This window comes from Dermacentor andersoni, chromosome 3 (assembly GCF_023375885.2).
Source record: "Dermacentor andersoni chromosome 3, qqDerAnde1_hic_scaffold, whole genome shotgun sequence".
NCBI lineage: Eukaryota > Metazoa > Arthropoda > Arachnida > Ixodida > Ixodidae > Dermacentor > Dermacentor andersoni.
The window spans coordinates 14183035-14199128 of NC_092816.1; the positions used below are offsets into that span (position 1 = coordinate 14183035).

Below are 16094 nucleotides of genomic sequence, written 5' to 3' on the forward strand. Positions count from 1 at the left end.
GATCCCTAGTCACTACTGCGCATGCGCCAGTAGTAGCACCGAGCAATGCATTGCACCGAGCCACAGGTGTTCCGCCGCCGCCGTTTGCTATGACGTCACGCCGCGTTCCTCGTACGCTGCGCTCGCGTCCGCTCGTTTCATCAGCTGCGTCGCATGTCTGATAACATGTCGGAGCATTGAAAAGGAGAGCTCGCGTGCGCCGCAACCACAGTTGAGGCGGCAGTATGGACGGCGACAATTCTGATAAGCAGGAGGAGGCCTGGAATCGACATCGGAACGAGATGAAGAGGAAACGAATCGCCTAGGAAACAGACGAACAGCGCACCGAACGACTGGCTAAACGCCGCAGCATAGCTAGACAACCAGACTGGACAACCTGGACAACCTGGACTTGCGATCAACCTGGACAACCTGGAGACAACCTGGACTTGCGATCAAGGTTAACCAATAGGAGGCACTGCCAAAGCTAACCATGCTATGCCTTAGCTTTCGCTACGTATATCCTGGCATAGCCGAGCTAAGCCACTGCCAATTTTTAGACAGCACTCTCACCGGAGTCGCGTGCGTCTATTTGTCGTACAAAAATCCCTCACGTGACCTGATCCTAGGTGCCTAGGGACAGCATCGCTTAGGGATTTTTGAGAAGGCGCGATGCTGGCGCCGAACGACGCCGTGGCGTGTTCGTCCTCGGCATGATCGTTCTCTGGACCGCGCGTTGTTCAACATTGCTCATGTGATTTTACGTGCGTTGCTTGTGTGTTGGTTGTAGGTTCTGTGTTACTTGGCGGAAAGCCGTGAGTAGTGGCGGTGCGGCAGTGCGGCTTTGGCCTCGGTGAGCTCTGGTAGTACAGAATCTGCGTTGTGTGACCCGTGCTTTCTTGAGAACCCGGCGGTGGTGACAATTGAAATATCGAAGTGGCCTAGCGCCTCGGCAGCGAAGTTCTGCGAACCGCGATGTGGCGTCGCCGTGTCCGACTTTGCTTAACGGACATCGAGGGATGTGCTGCTCGCTGCAAGTCATGTAAATGCAACTGCGTCGACCGCCTACTGTTCAGCGCTGAGTGCGTGTTTGGTGTGCTGTGCTTGAAACGAGTGGTGCAGCCGTGCAGAGGGGGTGGCGAAGGAGCAGAGTGGCTTAGGGGCTCCGTTTGCGTGTTCACAGACATGTGCTCCCGTCTTGGTCTCATTAGCGGCTGTCGCGGGATTGTGGTGTGCTAGCTCCTTGCCTAGTATGAAGTTTACGACGCTAACACACAGCATGTTCACGGTTTTCCACGCTATATGTCATTTGCATGACGGCCGAGTTGAAAACGAGACGTGTGTCTGTGTTCTTTGCGTTTGTGTGTTGTAAATTACTTTCTATTGTGGAAGTTCTCGGAGTCTTATTACGCAAGGAGTGCGAACGTAAACATAAACACATGTCTGTGTGAATCAGCTACCGTATGTTGCGACGCTCTACCGTGTGGTAGACTGATGCATGGTGCGCGTTTATTGCTGTACTGTTGTAAAAATCATTTGTTTATTCACTCTATAGAAATGTACGGCTTCTTCGCCGCAGTACATTTTAGTTACGGGGTGAAGCATACTAAAAGTGGGAGGGGGCCGCTATCAGCCAGCATAGTATGTCCACTTAGGCGACCTGAGAGGCGGCGGGTGCGCGAGTGTATAATTAAAGAACTCTTATTATGTCCAGTGACAGTGGCCCCTTTTCACTTTTATTATGTTTCACCGCAGTACACTGCTTAGGTTTCACCGCGAAATATTAGTGTATTGCGAGAAAAATAATCGTAAAAAGCCTAATTACGCAACGTTTCTTTTGTAGCTTGCTACACCGCAGTACAGGGGTGTAAATACTAAGAGTGGAAAGGGCACATAGGTTTACACTGTGCTCATTATTTTCAATTGTGACATAATTTGCAAGTGCATCTGTGCTCGTGGTAAGCTTCATTGACAATTATTTGTACATTACAAATTAATATTGCAGGGAAGCTTACTAAAGCACATTCGCCATTATGGTACATGTTATTCACCTTCAATGCAGGAGCACAATGCGGATTCTTGCCCCTGCTTTTGGCTGGACTGCACATGCTCTTTGAGAAATGATTCATTTCATTGATTCATTCTTTGATTAAGCGCGAGACTTAGCAATGGGTAGCCCAAATATATATTTGAGAACACCAAAACGAATTCAGCAGTAAGAAGCTAAAGGGTTGTTTCGGTGTAGAGCAGTGGCCAAGTCCGGATATGAAAGAGGAGGAAGAAAAGCAGTCTTTCCACTTCAACACTGAGAGGAACAACTCCCACAAATAAATACGACTCTTACTTATTTTACTTTTGAAGATTACCGACTTGCATTGGCAAGTGTTCAACAAACACTGCATGAAGTAAGCTTCCTGAGCATATTTCACCAGCTACTGCATCATTGTTTCACATTATGAGTGAAAATGCAATTTTCTTTATGCCACAACTTGCCCAATTTTGTGTTTTGCAGTAGGATGTTAGCAATGCTATTAAGGCACTTAAATACTCATGCATAGTAGTAGAGAGAAAAAATAAATAAAAGTAAGAAAGCAGTGGCTTTTCGTGCGTAGACTATGCATACACGTGGTGCTCTTATGGTCATTTTTTCCCTATCCGCTAAACCATCCTAAACAAGAAAAGTTTATACACAGACCACAACTAAACCACAGGTATCGTTGGTAAGCAAAGTATGTTTATTCGGTGACATTTTCTGCAGCCCTGCTATTGGGCTTTCCTTCCTTCATTTTCACCTGTGCAGATTCATTAAGAAGTGATGAGACAGTTTGACAATTTTAATCGCTGAAAGCCTTAACGAAGCCTTTTTCAGGTCGTTTATTCTTGGTTTCAGACTCTGCACATTGCATTTAAGGCGTTTTCTGTGTTTGTTGCCTTTTCTTTATGGGTAGGGCATGTCAACATTTTTTACACCATGTCAAGTATGTGGTGCCATAGACTGTTCTTGGATGGAGTCTTGCCCTTTCATTCGGTACAATATGATGTCGTTTTTTTGTGTCCAAGGCCGTTTTACAGCGTGATTGTAGCATTTTGCTAAGTTTTGCCTCTGTCACCCAAGCTTGAAAGATTGCTACCCACTGCTGGTGGCATGACACGTGACATTTCTTTTTCAATAAAAGGAAGTCTGTCACTTATCCTGTGCACTGGTTCTGTCTTTGAATTGCAATTTGTTGCCTATATTTGCTCTTTTGTAGCATTTCAGATTAGGAATGGCTATCATAATTGACATCTAACCATATTGCACACAATGTGGATGATATGTAATTGCTATATATGGCCACCATAAATATAATAGAAGTTAATAATTCAAGAATAGTGCCTTTGCATGGTGATGCAGCTATAAATTGTGGCTATAAGGTACCAGCACTGCAGGTAGCACTGCTTGTGCAGAATATAGTTCAATTCTGCTACTTTCAAACATCATTGTTTTTATCTGCATTTATATAGCTCCAGTTTCTGTAAACAACACAAATCTGGTGGAAGAGTGGCTTGCACCTGCAGTTGGGTCCAATTAATAGCCAAATTTCTGCCCGTTTTCATGTTATTAGCATATTAGTAAAGGCAGTCGTTTTTATAGTAGCCTGGTTGCCCAGTGTAGAAGCCGCTGCAGGGTGTCAGGATCTCGTGCACATCTTCAGCTTTGCAGGGGACACAGCATGTGGCACATAGTTTGTCACAGGCCATGTATTTGGGGCAAGTTGAGTTTACTCACTAGCAAAGGGAAAACCAAGCTTGTTCGATATGAAGTAAACCGCCTGTATACTCAGTGGCCTTCTTCATTTCGTGTGACATATGTGGTTATAGCGACCCTTGTTTTAAGCACTTCTTGTCCAGCAGCAGTAGTTTGCTTTTGAAACTCAGGATAGCTTTCAGCAAGCTGGACAGGAATAACACTGAAAAACCAGCAGATGTTAATTGTCGCACTTATCATGCGAAGCTTCGTACAGTATAATGAGGGCGTAAATAAATGAGGGTGTTCCTCAAGGCCTTGAAGCACATGTCACAAGTTTGGAGGAACATGATTTATAGCACTTTTTTGATCGCATGCTATAGGTTTAGCAGGTGTGGCCATAGTTGAAGTGCAGTGCAAGGTCAAGAAAACAGATATCTATGTGCAGCACCCTGGTAAAGGAGACTCTGGGAAAACTAGTGGGAAGCCTGTTGAACATCTGGTTGACCCACTTGCTGGCTCCATCTAGCAAAGTATGATAAAGAGAAGGAAGTCTTCAACACATCAGAAGTTTTTTACATCTAAACACTGTGCTAAGGTCATAACACACCAACAAGTCTTAGTGCGCAGGCTATGCATGACCAACTACATATGCCTTCTGTTCGGACATTGCTCCTTGTAACTAACAAGGATGGAGTGGACAAAAAAAGAACAGCAGCTCCATTAATTTGATTTCACTGGTATCAACAGTGTTTTGTAAGTGTACATTGCCATACTCCCCAATGCCTTCTTGGGTGACATCAGCAAGGACCAGCTTGAGGCAAGGGGTAATAGACGTCTTTACAAGCAAAACATGCATGCATGCGTGGAGAGCACATTGTGTCCAAAAAGTAGGCACTTCACAGGGGCACTGGAGAAGGAACAGATTATTAACAGTGGGCAAAGACAAGCTACTAAACACCCAACACTGTTGCATGTAACGACCTCCGAAACAATCCCTCTTAAAGAGGAAATCATCTTTGTGTATCCATAAAGAGGGCAGATGGGCAAAGCCCCTTCAGTAATGCTGCCAGCTTCAAAAGCCCACTTTGCACATCCTGAATGCTTCCTTCTTACGATTTTGCTGGGTGCAAGCATTCTACTGTCCAAAAGCTGTCATTGAGAGCACTGTTGGTTTGGTGGCAATACAGTTCAGAAGCGATTGCAACAAACCTCCCTTCCTAGTTGGCCTGGATGCTCACGGTGCTTATGAAGCAGCACCATGAGGCAAGCAAGGTGAACGAATGCCTCGAATCCCTTGTTTGTTTATCACACTGTTCTGTTAGTAACAACCATGAGACTTGAAACCAATAAGGTCAAGTTCGGCACTCGCGTGGTTACTGCGGAGGATCCATAAAAAGCACGAAAACAGAAAACCCAGGGAAAGGATAAAGCACCATTTAACACTTAGTATTGCTGCAGCCCACCCCCTTTTTTTATTTTGTCTGGTCGTGCTACATCTTTTTACTATAGATAGGCATGAACTTAGCGTGTTCCCAATCAGTGTCCAATTTTTATATACACTACGTGCTGGTTCAAAGAGGCTCGAAGCACTGCAATAGAAGCTTCAAGTAGAAAAGGTGCCTGGAAGAAAAAAGAAAACTGTGCTGCAACCATCTCGTGCAACCATCTCGGCAACATCTTGTCCCCTTAATAAAAATTGTGCTTTCACATCACTTCATACTAGGCAAGGAGCTAGCACACCACAATCCCGCGACAGCCGCTAATGAGACCAAGACGGGAGCAGATGTCTGAATTCGCAAACGGAGCCCCTAAGCCACTCTGCTACTCCGCCACCCCCTCTGCACGGCTGCACCACTCGTTTCAAGTACAGCACACCAAACACACATTCAGCGCTGAACAGTGGGCGGTCGACGCAGTTGCATTTACATGACTTGCAGCGAGCAGCACATCCCTCGATGTCCGCTAAGCAAAGTCGGACACGGCGACGCCACATCGCGGTTCGCTGCCGAGGCGCTAGGCCACTTCATTATTTCAATTGTCACCACCGCCGGGTTCTCAAGAAAGCACGGGTCACACAACGCAGATGATCTGTACTGCCAGAGCTCACCGAGGCCAAAGCCGCTCTGCCGCACCACCACTACTCTCGGCTTTCCGCCAAGTAACACAGAACCTACAACCACAGAACACCTATGCTACAACCAACACACAAGCAACGCACGTACAATCACACGAGCAATGTTGAACAACGCGTGGTCCAGAGAACGATCACGCCGAGGACGAACACGCCACGGCGTCGCTCGGCGCCAGCATCGCGCCTCCTCAAAAATCCCTAAACGATGCTGTCCCTAGGCACCTAGGATCAGGTCACGTGAGGGATTTTTGTACGACAAATAGACGCACGCACCGGAGTCGTCTATGAAAGAGGTTATGGGAATCCAATGCTCAGGGAACGCTGCGAAAATGATGCTATAGAGCGCCCTCTGTCCTGTCTGCTTAATTCGGAAAGCACGTTTACAATATGGACCCGCCACTTTCGGTTGTGTTGTACCACGGCTTGCAGCGAATGTTGGGCGCCGAAAATTTTTTCAGTGGTGGCACGCTGCGTAAAGGCAAGAAATTGTGCAACGCCGAATATGTGTACCGTGTACACTCTTAGGCAAAGAGACACCCTTTGGCTTGCCCCTTCTGCCACACAACGATAATCGTTATCTGCCTTGATGCGTTTCCTTTCTTTAACGCTGCGAGCCCGGAACTTTCCAGTAACGAACGGCACGCGCGTTATCAGAAGGGGCACTCCAAAGGGTGTAAACTGTTCTATGCTGATAACGCGCGTGCCGTTCGTTACTGGAAAGTACCGGGCTCGCAGCGTTAAAGAAAGGAAACGCATCAAGGCAGATAACGATTATTGTTGTGTGGCAGAAGGGGCAAGCCAAAGGGTGTAACTTTGCCTAAGAGTGTACGCCGTTCAAGAAATAAGCGGCCAAGTATTAGCGCAGTGTAAATCGCAAATGAAGCGATCGGACAGGTTTAACATACACTCTTAGGCAAAGTTACACCCTTTGGCTTGCCCCTTCTGCCACACAACAATAATCGTTATCTGCCTTGATGCGTTTCCTTTCTTTAACGCTGCGAGCCCGGTACTTTCCAGTAACGAACGGCACGCGCGTTATCAGCACAGACCAGTTTACACCGTTTGGAGTGCCCCTTCTGATAACGTGCGTGCCGTTCGTTACTGGAAAGTTCCGGGCTCGCAGCGTTAAAGAAAGGAAACGCATCAAGGCAGATAACGATTATTGTTGTGTGGCAGAAGGGGCAAGCCAAAGGGTGTAACTTTGCCTAAGAGTGTATATCCGATACAGTAAGTACCGCAAACGTCCCGTGGACGTTCCACTCGAGACTTCCGCTTCGATCTATGTCCGGCGGATGTCTGTGCTCGGCTCCGTACAAACGGACCTAAATCGAATATCCGTTGGACAATGCGTGCCTTCTGGGCTGTTCTTAGAGTGTAAGAGTGTGCTTGAGTTTCCTTTCTTGAAAACGCCGCGCCCGCTACTTTCCTGTCGGGAACAATATGCTAATAACACGCATGCCGTTCGTTACTGCGTTAATGCGGACAAGACAGATGACGCTTATCGTTGTGTGGCAAGATACAACCCAAATGGTGTAAATTAGAGTGTGTGATACGCGTCCGCCTCAACGCCAGCAGAAAGTCCGGCCATACAGAGTTAAACCACAGAACACCTATACTGGTTAAACCACTTCAGTACGTGTCACGTACAGAACCGTTTACCACCTACAAGACGCGCGTCAGAGTAAGTAGACCACACGAGCGCGAAAACAAACGCCAGCAACTATACATCGCCGAGCGTGCCATGCATACATACATGCCGACTGCCCACACTCTTAGGCAAAGTTACACCTTTTGGCTTGCCCCTTCTGCCACACAACAATAATCGTTATCTGCCTTGATGCGTTTCCTTTCTTTAACGCTGCGAGCCCGGAACTTTCCAGTAACGAACGGCACGCGCGTTATCAGCATAGAACAGTTTACACCCTTTGGAGTGCCCCTTCTGATAACGCGCGTGCCGTTCGTTACTGGAAAGTTCCGGGCTCGCAGCGTTAAAGAAAGGAAACGCATCAAGGCAGATAACGATTATTGTTGTGTGGCAGAAGGGGCAAGCCAAAGGGTGTAACTTTGCCTAAGAGTGCATAGTGCATGCAGGTGCATGTACACTCTACACTCTTAGGCAAAGTTACACCCTTTGGCTTGCCCCTTCTGCCACACAACAATAATCGTTATCTGCCTTGATGCGTTTCCTTTCTTTAACGCTGCGAGCCCGGAACTTTCCAGTAACGAACGGCACGCGCGTTATCAGAAGGGGCAATCCAAAGGGTGTAAACTGTTCTATGCTGATAACGGGCGTGCCGTTCGTTACTGGAAAGTACCGGGCTCGCAGCGTTAAAGAAAGGAAACGCATCAAGGCAGATAACGATTATTGTTGTGTGGCAGAATTAAGGGGCAAGCCAAGGGGTGTAACTTTGCCTACACTCTAAAAACAGTTGCACCCTTTGGGGTGTATATTTGTCCCACAACAATAATCGTCATCTGTCTTGCCCGCGTTTCCTTTCTTTAACGCTGCGAGCCCGGTACTTCCCAGTCACGAACGGCACGCGCGTTATCAGTGTGACGTATCATTCTCGACAGGAAAGTAGCGAGCGCCGAGTTTTCAAGAAAGGAAACGCAAGCAAGGCAGATGACGATTATTGTTGTGGGACAAATATACACCCCAAAGGGTGCAAACTGTTTTTAGAGTGTAAGAATGAGAATAGTTTACACCCTTTAGAGTGCCCTTTCTGCCACACAACGATAATCATCATCTGCCTTGAAGTGTTTCCTTTCTTTAACGCTGCGAGCCCGGTACTTTCCAGTAACGAACGGCACGCGCGTTATCAGCATCATAGCATTACAAGAAATGCTATCATGACTTTTGTCCTGCAGTGCATAAAATAGACTGATGATGATGATGCACAATGCGCGGATAATCTGTATATGCTGTATATATGTGTACTTTTTTTCGTTAAGGTATCACGTAAGTAACAGCGCCAAGTGTCATGTTGAACGATCCTCACGAGAAAATGCGGTCTTGCTGCGAAATTTGAGCAAACACATATTAAGTGCAAATTTTTTTTTTATTGACGCTTTCAATCGAAGCGCCAATGAGGCTATAGCGGCTAGAGGTTCAGTCACTAGGCTTACCGAACTTTTTTGTTTGTTTTGCTCGCGCATTAGCAGTAGTGCCCGATCTCAAAAGTGTGAAGTATTACGTTTGAACTGTGCTACATTGCTTCCGGAAATACCGAATGCATTGTCGAGACGGCCGCGAGCTTTGCCCTGCGGCGTCTACTGTCCGACTGCATGTTTGATAATTGCTGCTGCTTGTGCCCGGCCGGACAAAACGGTTCGGAGTCGTGAGCCTTCAACGTCTGCTGCTGGTGCACTGCCGCCGATGACCCATTTAAGCGTCTTCAAGCTGATATTTATGTTGACAGCTTGCTGCATCTAGCTGGCGCCTCTAGGGCCGCTTCGAACCTGGCCTGACACTTTGCATCCGTTGCCGACGTGAGCTGCGTCCCTGGTGCAGGGACAAACTTTCTAGTTTCTTTTTCTTGATGAGCCGTTAACGTTTGCTCGGGACTACCCCAAGCAAATAAATGCATGCTGTACGGGAGCTGTTGCATGGTTGCTTTTGCATGCAGTAGCATGTGCGAAGCATCTGTGTTTGTGGATTGAGCTTGTTGCATTTTCTCGGTGATTCGAGCGAACTAGCGCTGAACAATTTCAAAACAGACTGGACGCTTTATCGAGCGTCGGCTTTGAACCTGGCAGCCACATTGTAGCGTTGGCGTCGTATGATAAATGGGGCACAACCGCACCCAGCTATTGCGGTTCTTGTGAAGTGTAAAGTTTCTTTTTTTTTTGCCATGTGAGGCGCATCGCAGGCGACAAACTGGTAGCGCATTCTGCCTGTGCAAATATTGAAGATATTATGAGTATACTTCGCTGTGTATACTTCAAGTGAGTTTGATTTGCAGTTTGCAGGGAATTACTGGTGCATACTAGTGCATGTAAAAATACCGAATAGAGAATGTTTCGCAAATGTGCATGCGTTCGGCTTAGTACACCTACCCATTTGTGCCACGAACATTATGAAGAGCTCACTTAGCTTGCCCGACTTGCAGGCATGGGCACAGGGCTGTTCTGGGAAAGAAATCTTCGTGCATTACATCATATGCTAATCGCAGTTTTCTGCGGAATATGCAACAGAACTGGTCTTGGGCCGAACTGTCCGCTTTCCTTGTACCAAATTTCATATTGAGTTACTGTTGCAAAAGTGCAAAAAAAGCTTGTAGTGCTTTTGTTTGAGTAACTGCATGTTGATACTCTAATCTGAATAAAGAGAACAAAAAGTGTCGGTTATTAACATGCATGTTAATGTTACCTTAACGCGCTTGCATTCTTTTTGCATCATTTGCCTAATCAGATATTCACCCTGCATTAGGATCGCATGTGGTAACTGAGCTACTTCAATGCCTTTGTCAGGGGGATTGAGAAGAACGTGCTATGTGCAAGGGCTGAACTATGGTCATTATGTGTTTCTGGTTGCATTGATTGGTTGGACTGAATGCATGTGGGGGCCAGTTGCCCCTTCCTCTCCGTCTGCCTTTTTCTTCCGGGACCACTGTTCTCTGGTGTATGCAGTACCCCTCAGTGAAAGACTGTTCCACTTTAACAACTACATTTGCAAATTTTTTTTTCACAGCCATTTTCCAGACAAATGCCACTTGATCCAGCAGTTATTCTTGCCTGTGAGCCTCTTGTTTTGCTTTCCCAAACATTTTGGTTATTCATAAGCTTGTGGGTCCCTCAAATTGCACAAGGAACTTGTCATAATTTACATGAACTGTTGTATATCCCTCATTCTTGCTCATTTTTCTTGTCTGCAAGGTAAAAAGAAAAGCTATTTACCTCTTGTATGTTAAGCTTTTTACAGCTGATTCTTACATTTACCATATGTTCTGCATAGATCTGAATCAACACACTGACTAGCAGAGACAGTAATTGTTTTGCATACGGTTGAACAAATTGATATGCAGTAGCTTTAAATGTCACAATGTGACTGAATATGTGACTATAGTTATCAGTGGAAGAGACTTACATATGGTAGTCACAGTCTGCTAGCCTAATCGGATGCCAGCTGTGTGTGAATGACACACACCTTGTTTAGTGTATATCTAATTTTCATGTTGTTGTCTTGAGATGTTCATTGCTTGAAGTTTTCCACTTCAGACCATGTGGATATAATTGTAGCTAGCATTGATTTGTTTTGCACTGCTTTTTGATACTGCAGTTGTAAAAAAATAATAGAGAACAGCTGCTTTTGCTTTTCATCTTGCTACATTCTCTATGTTATCAGAAAAACTGCACAGTAATACTTATGCAAGCAACATGGGCTCCTTATAATACAGTCAATTTCATCCAGATGTTCATGTGAACATGTTGACAGTAGTCATCTTAATGTTCATGTATACTTGTAAAGTACTTTTTGTACTGGATAGGTATTTATTGCATTCGATGGTGTTCATCACATGGGTTACAAAAGGAAATAATTAATTCACTCTAGATTACCCTACATTGATAGATTACCTTTCTAGATACCTTGCAATGTTTGTTCTATGCCAAGAGATGACTTAGTTACAGAAAAAAATGCAACTGGAGGGGCTGCATAATTATTCCAGCATTTGACTCTCCACTGAGAAGTGAAGAACGCTACGTAGAAACCTTAAGTGGGTGCTGGAAATCTCCCAGGCCATAATTTGGCAGTTACAACTGCCAGCTTCGAGTCAGAGATCCACTCTCCCACAAATAGTCTGGACAAAGTAGTTATGAGAGGTAGCATCAGTGAGTTCTGCAGGAAAAATTCTGTAATACTGGCCAAACTGAGTTTTATTTTATGCTGAGATGCAGCATAATTAGGTGTTCTACGGACAGTAACTTACCAGTATTAAATGGGACAATGTACGTAATGGAAGCTATTTCTATATTTTTGCATTTGTGGCATCATTTGCAACAGCTCTAAACTATATAATAGTGAGGCTTCGGACTACTTGGAGAGCTAACCTATTCCTTTAGCCTGGCTCCATATCTCCGGAAAGCTCAACCTCCATTCCACATCAAGGAAAATTATGATGACTTGTTCACCTCTGTATGTGGCTACGAGGAGCACATTCATACAGAAAACTAGGAAATGTTAATTGGTTTTGTCACCTATCCACAACTGAAGACTCGCTACGGGATATAAAGATCACTATATGTTTTATGTATCACATGCAACACTGGGGAGGCTAGCAACACTTCTGTGGTGGCTGTGTTTGTACAAACAAATGATTAGGTGATTATTGCCAGCAATTATGTGAAACTATTCATTTAGGCTGAGTAATAAATGAGAAAAAGAAGTTTTAATCCTCATTAATTTTGATTTTCATTGATGTCTTTTTTGTTGCTTTCCGTGAGCTGCACATGCTTGTGCGAGTATAGCTTTTGGCGTGCAGCGAAGCATACAGTCGCCGATAGCTGTACCTGCGTTGTTGTGTTGCATGCAATCTCAGAAACCTGGTATGATGCTCAAAAGGCTGCACAAAGCTAAAGTGAGGCAAATTTTCAATGGGCGATAAAAAAATGGAAGAGAAAAACCATGCTAGAACCCATCTTGCGTTGACTGTCACTGGTAAGGTGATTAGCATTCGAGCAACATAGTGACACACCATATTCCTGAAGTGATGTTTGTTTAACATCTGTAGTGGTCATTCTCAGACTCCCATTGCTTTGGCTATATGCGACATACTCCGGTATTATGCCACTTTGCTGTGGCACTCGCTTGTCAAGGTCGCCCATGAGTATGGTGGCATGACGACGACTGCATGATGTCGATGCAGTGACGACGATTGAATGACAATGAAGGAATGGCGTGAATGGAAAAATAAAGGCGGTATGGCGATGACAATGAGGTGATGATTCTTAAATGATGACGATGGTATAATGACGACAACTGGATGATGAAGCCAAAATGATGACAATGGTGCGGCCATGATGGCATGACAATGGATGCATGATAGACTGTCAGATAATGGCTTGAAAACGGCGGCATGATCGTGGTTGTATAACAACATGATTATGATAGAATGATGAAAAAGGAATGACGTACATGGATCGATGAAAGCGGTAGGCCGACGACAGCATGATGACAATGGGATGACGTTACAGAAGTGATGACGATGGTAAAACGACAGCATAATGATGGTGGCATGACAAAAGTGGCATGATGATGACTGCATTGTGAAGCCTGTATGATGAAAATGACGTGACAACCATGGCGTGGCAATGACTGCTGGACAAGAATTGGATGATGAAGATCGAATGATGACAATGGCACGACCATGACGGTGTGACGACGGTCTGACAATGGATGCATAATAGTGACTGTCAGGTGATGGTGCAATGACGACGATGGCATTACAGTGGCCGCACAATCATGATGAAATGACGACACCATGAATACAATAAAATAATGAAGGAGGATTGATGTACGATGAGGTGGTGCATCCTCAATGACATGATGGAAATAGTTTGACGATGACTGTGTGATGACACTGGCTTTATGAGGGTCTGTTGACAAAGTTGTAATGACAATAGAATGACTGGGACGGTATCACAATGATGGTATGGCAACGTATGCATAACGACAACGGCATTGTGACAATCCTATGACGTCGACTGATGATGGCATGACAACCGCTGAGGACAGTGGGATTGCATGACGACAATGGTGTGCCAATGACTGTATGACGACGATGGTGTCTGATGACGATGGCATGACGAGAGCCGGATGATGGAGCTGGAACGAGCACAATGCAATGACCATGATGGTATCACAACCAGGAGCACATACCTAGTGGTTCAAGCTGGCTCGGCTACTGGCTCGGTTCAAGATGGCTTGGGCTACTGGGTCGCCGTAGGTGTTACGGCATGACGAGTGTAAGATCACAAAGCTGACATCATGACCAGATCATGGCATCACGACCACAAGGACATACCTATAGTCGGGTACAACTTTAGAAAAAAGGGGCGTTTACTCCTCCAAGGCAGATGCACATGAGCCTCCACCAATGGGCACGCACTCTAGAATGAGCCAGACGGCCAGTGATCCCGCCAATGGAGAAGATGGCCGCCCGCGCTTCGAACTGGGCCGAAGCGAGTCAGTCGTGTGCATCTGCCCCTCATCACAGTGAATTCTCATACTATTTGCGGTGGTCTATCATGCCGGAAATATTATTGCGAGCTTACGATGCACCATTTGTGCCACGTGCGTTTATTTTGAGCCGTAATCTTGCGACAAAAGATTGCAGCGCGCTTCGCTGACTCTACGCAAACTGGCGAGACTGCAGGCTTGCAAAAATAAAAAAAAATAAATAAGGAAAACTATTTCATTCTTGAAAATAAGTTTGTGAAAACACAAAACAAAATATAACTCTTATGCTGCTTAAAACCAAGAGTATTTATTTAAAATGATGAGTGAAGAATTTTTGTACTTTTCCTGCCTCAATCGTCTTCTCGCCCCAGGTTTGGAATGGTTTCGATAAATACGTTGTTTTTTTTAAATGCTTGTTAAATAGCAAGTGATTTATTTTGAGCTCGGAAAACGAGCATTAAATGTGCCGTGCACATGTAAACCAGCGCAAAAGCGATGCAGAGCTGCTTTCTTTTGTCCCTTGCAATGAAGCTAAAGAGCAGATGATGCGCAGCGTTGTAGAAGGCACAGGGTTTTTCTTTTGCGATCTGGCAATGGCTGTAGCATTCCAATCGCGAGAGCTCTACAAAGCCAGTCATCAAAATACAGAAGTCTTTATTTGTACCGAGAATTATGCATTCTAGAAGCATGGTCTTTTGAGTGGGACTATTTTAGTCGCGGAGGCAATCGGCTGTCGCGCTTTGGTCATATGGCCAGGGCCTCCCCTTTTTTCTAAAGTTGTACCCGACAATAGGGGCCCAAGCTGGTAGACCATTTGGGCCACTGGGTTGGCTTAAGAGCATAGATTGAATGAACGAATGAACTACAGACAGACAGACAGGTGCACGCATGCACGCACGCTTAAATCAGAATTTGGAGATATCAGAATGAGCATATCATAGTTGTGGGCTGACAGGATATATATACATATGCGTTTGGTGTTTCTTTGAGTAGTGATATTCTATCAGAAGACATTGTAAATTGCCTGTATGTAACGGTACTCTGCAGCATACTTTGGTGTCAGTCTCATGCTTCTGGTGAAGGTGTCTTTAACAGCTTTTGAGCATTATGTAGCTCTTATCCAGTTGGCCGCATATTCCATGCTTGTAACAGTCAGGGAGCTGGTGCTTCTTTTTCTTAATTTATAGTTGCTTCTAGATCTCGTATGGAATGCTTGAAGATCTGTGATGTATGATTAATGTGTGTTACTTCAAGTGAGTACCGTTGAAGTGCTACGTGGGTGGAACAAATGTGTTGGATGCACAGAGCATTGCGTACATGAAAGTGGATGTGTTGGCGACATATGCCTTCTATGGAATAGCAGACGAATCCACTGAACACATGATTCTTGAGCATCTATGAATTTCCCCCCATGCCTTGCATCGTTGCTGGCAGCTGCCCTTAGCTTCAGAAGAGAAAGTTTTAATTCAGAGCTAAGCCGAAAGTTAGGAGTCTATGGGAGCTGCCGCTAAAATTGGTGGTGCATAGCGCAGTGTAGCATGGACGTTAGCATAAAGAGAAAACCTTTTTTTTTGTGCATGTGCATGATGTCCCTTATTTTTTTAATTTGTTTTTGCTTCACTGGGCTGAGTTAAATGACAACCAGCTACAAAAGGTACTACTGCCAATACCATCACTAGTAACATGGTCGTTAAAGAAAGGTTGCCATGCCACTCGTGACAATATTATATCATCAAGAAATTATCCTAATAATTATCTGCTGAACCTTGATCGGTTCTGGCAATCACTGATGGCATGGTTTCAGACAGGCTAATGCCACCAGAAAATGCGTGTTGTGATGAGACGCCACAGTGTTTCAATGGCAACATGCACAATTTCCTTTATAACACTGCTTAATTTGTGTATTCTCTGAGCACTTACGCAAAAGCTTATTTTCTCCATGAGGCAACGAAAACTTGGCATGGCTGCAGTGCTTCATGTAGGCTAGGTCCCTACAACATAAAACTATTTGACTGTTTTTATTCGAAATCTGCCGTTAGCCCTCCATGATAGTCGAAATTTTGAATGATGGCTTGAAT

General features: G+C 45.1%; 1 protein-coding gene across 1 annotated transcript in view; it reads left to right on the plus strand.

Moving 5' to 3' along the window:
- The first annotated feature begins 8850 nt into the window (after positions 1–8850).
- The window catches only part of LOC126520883 (cytospin-A-like), a 134815-nt gene continuing 127571 nt past the window's right edge, over positions 8851–16094 (plus strand). The window contains exon 1 of the mRNA XM_072287072.1: positions 8851–9329. The gene's annotated coding sequence lies outside the window, so the exon portion shown is untranslated. The remainder of the gene's footprint in view (positions 9330–16094) is intronic.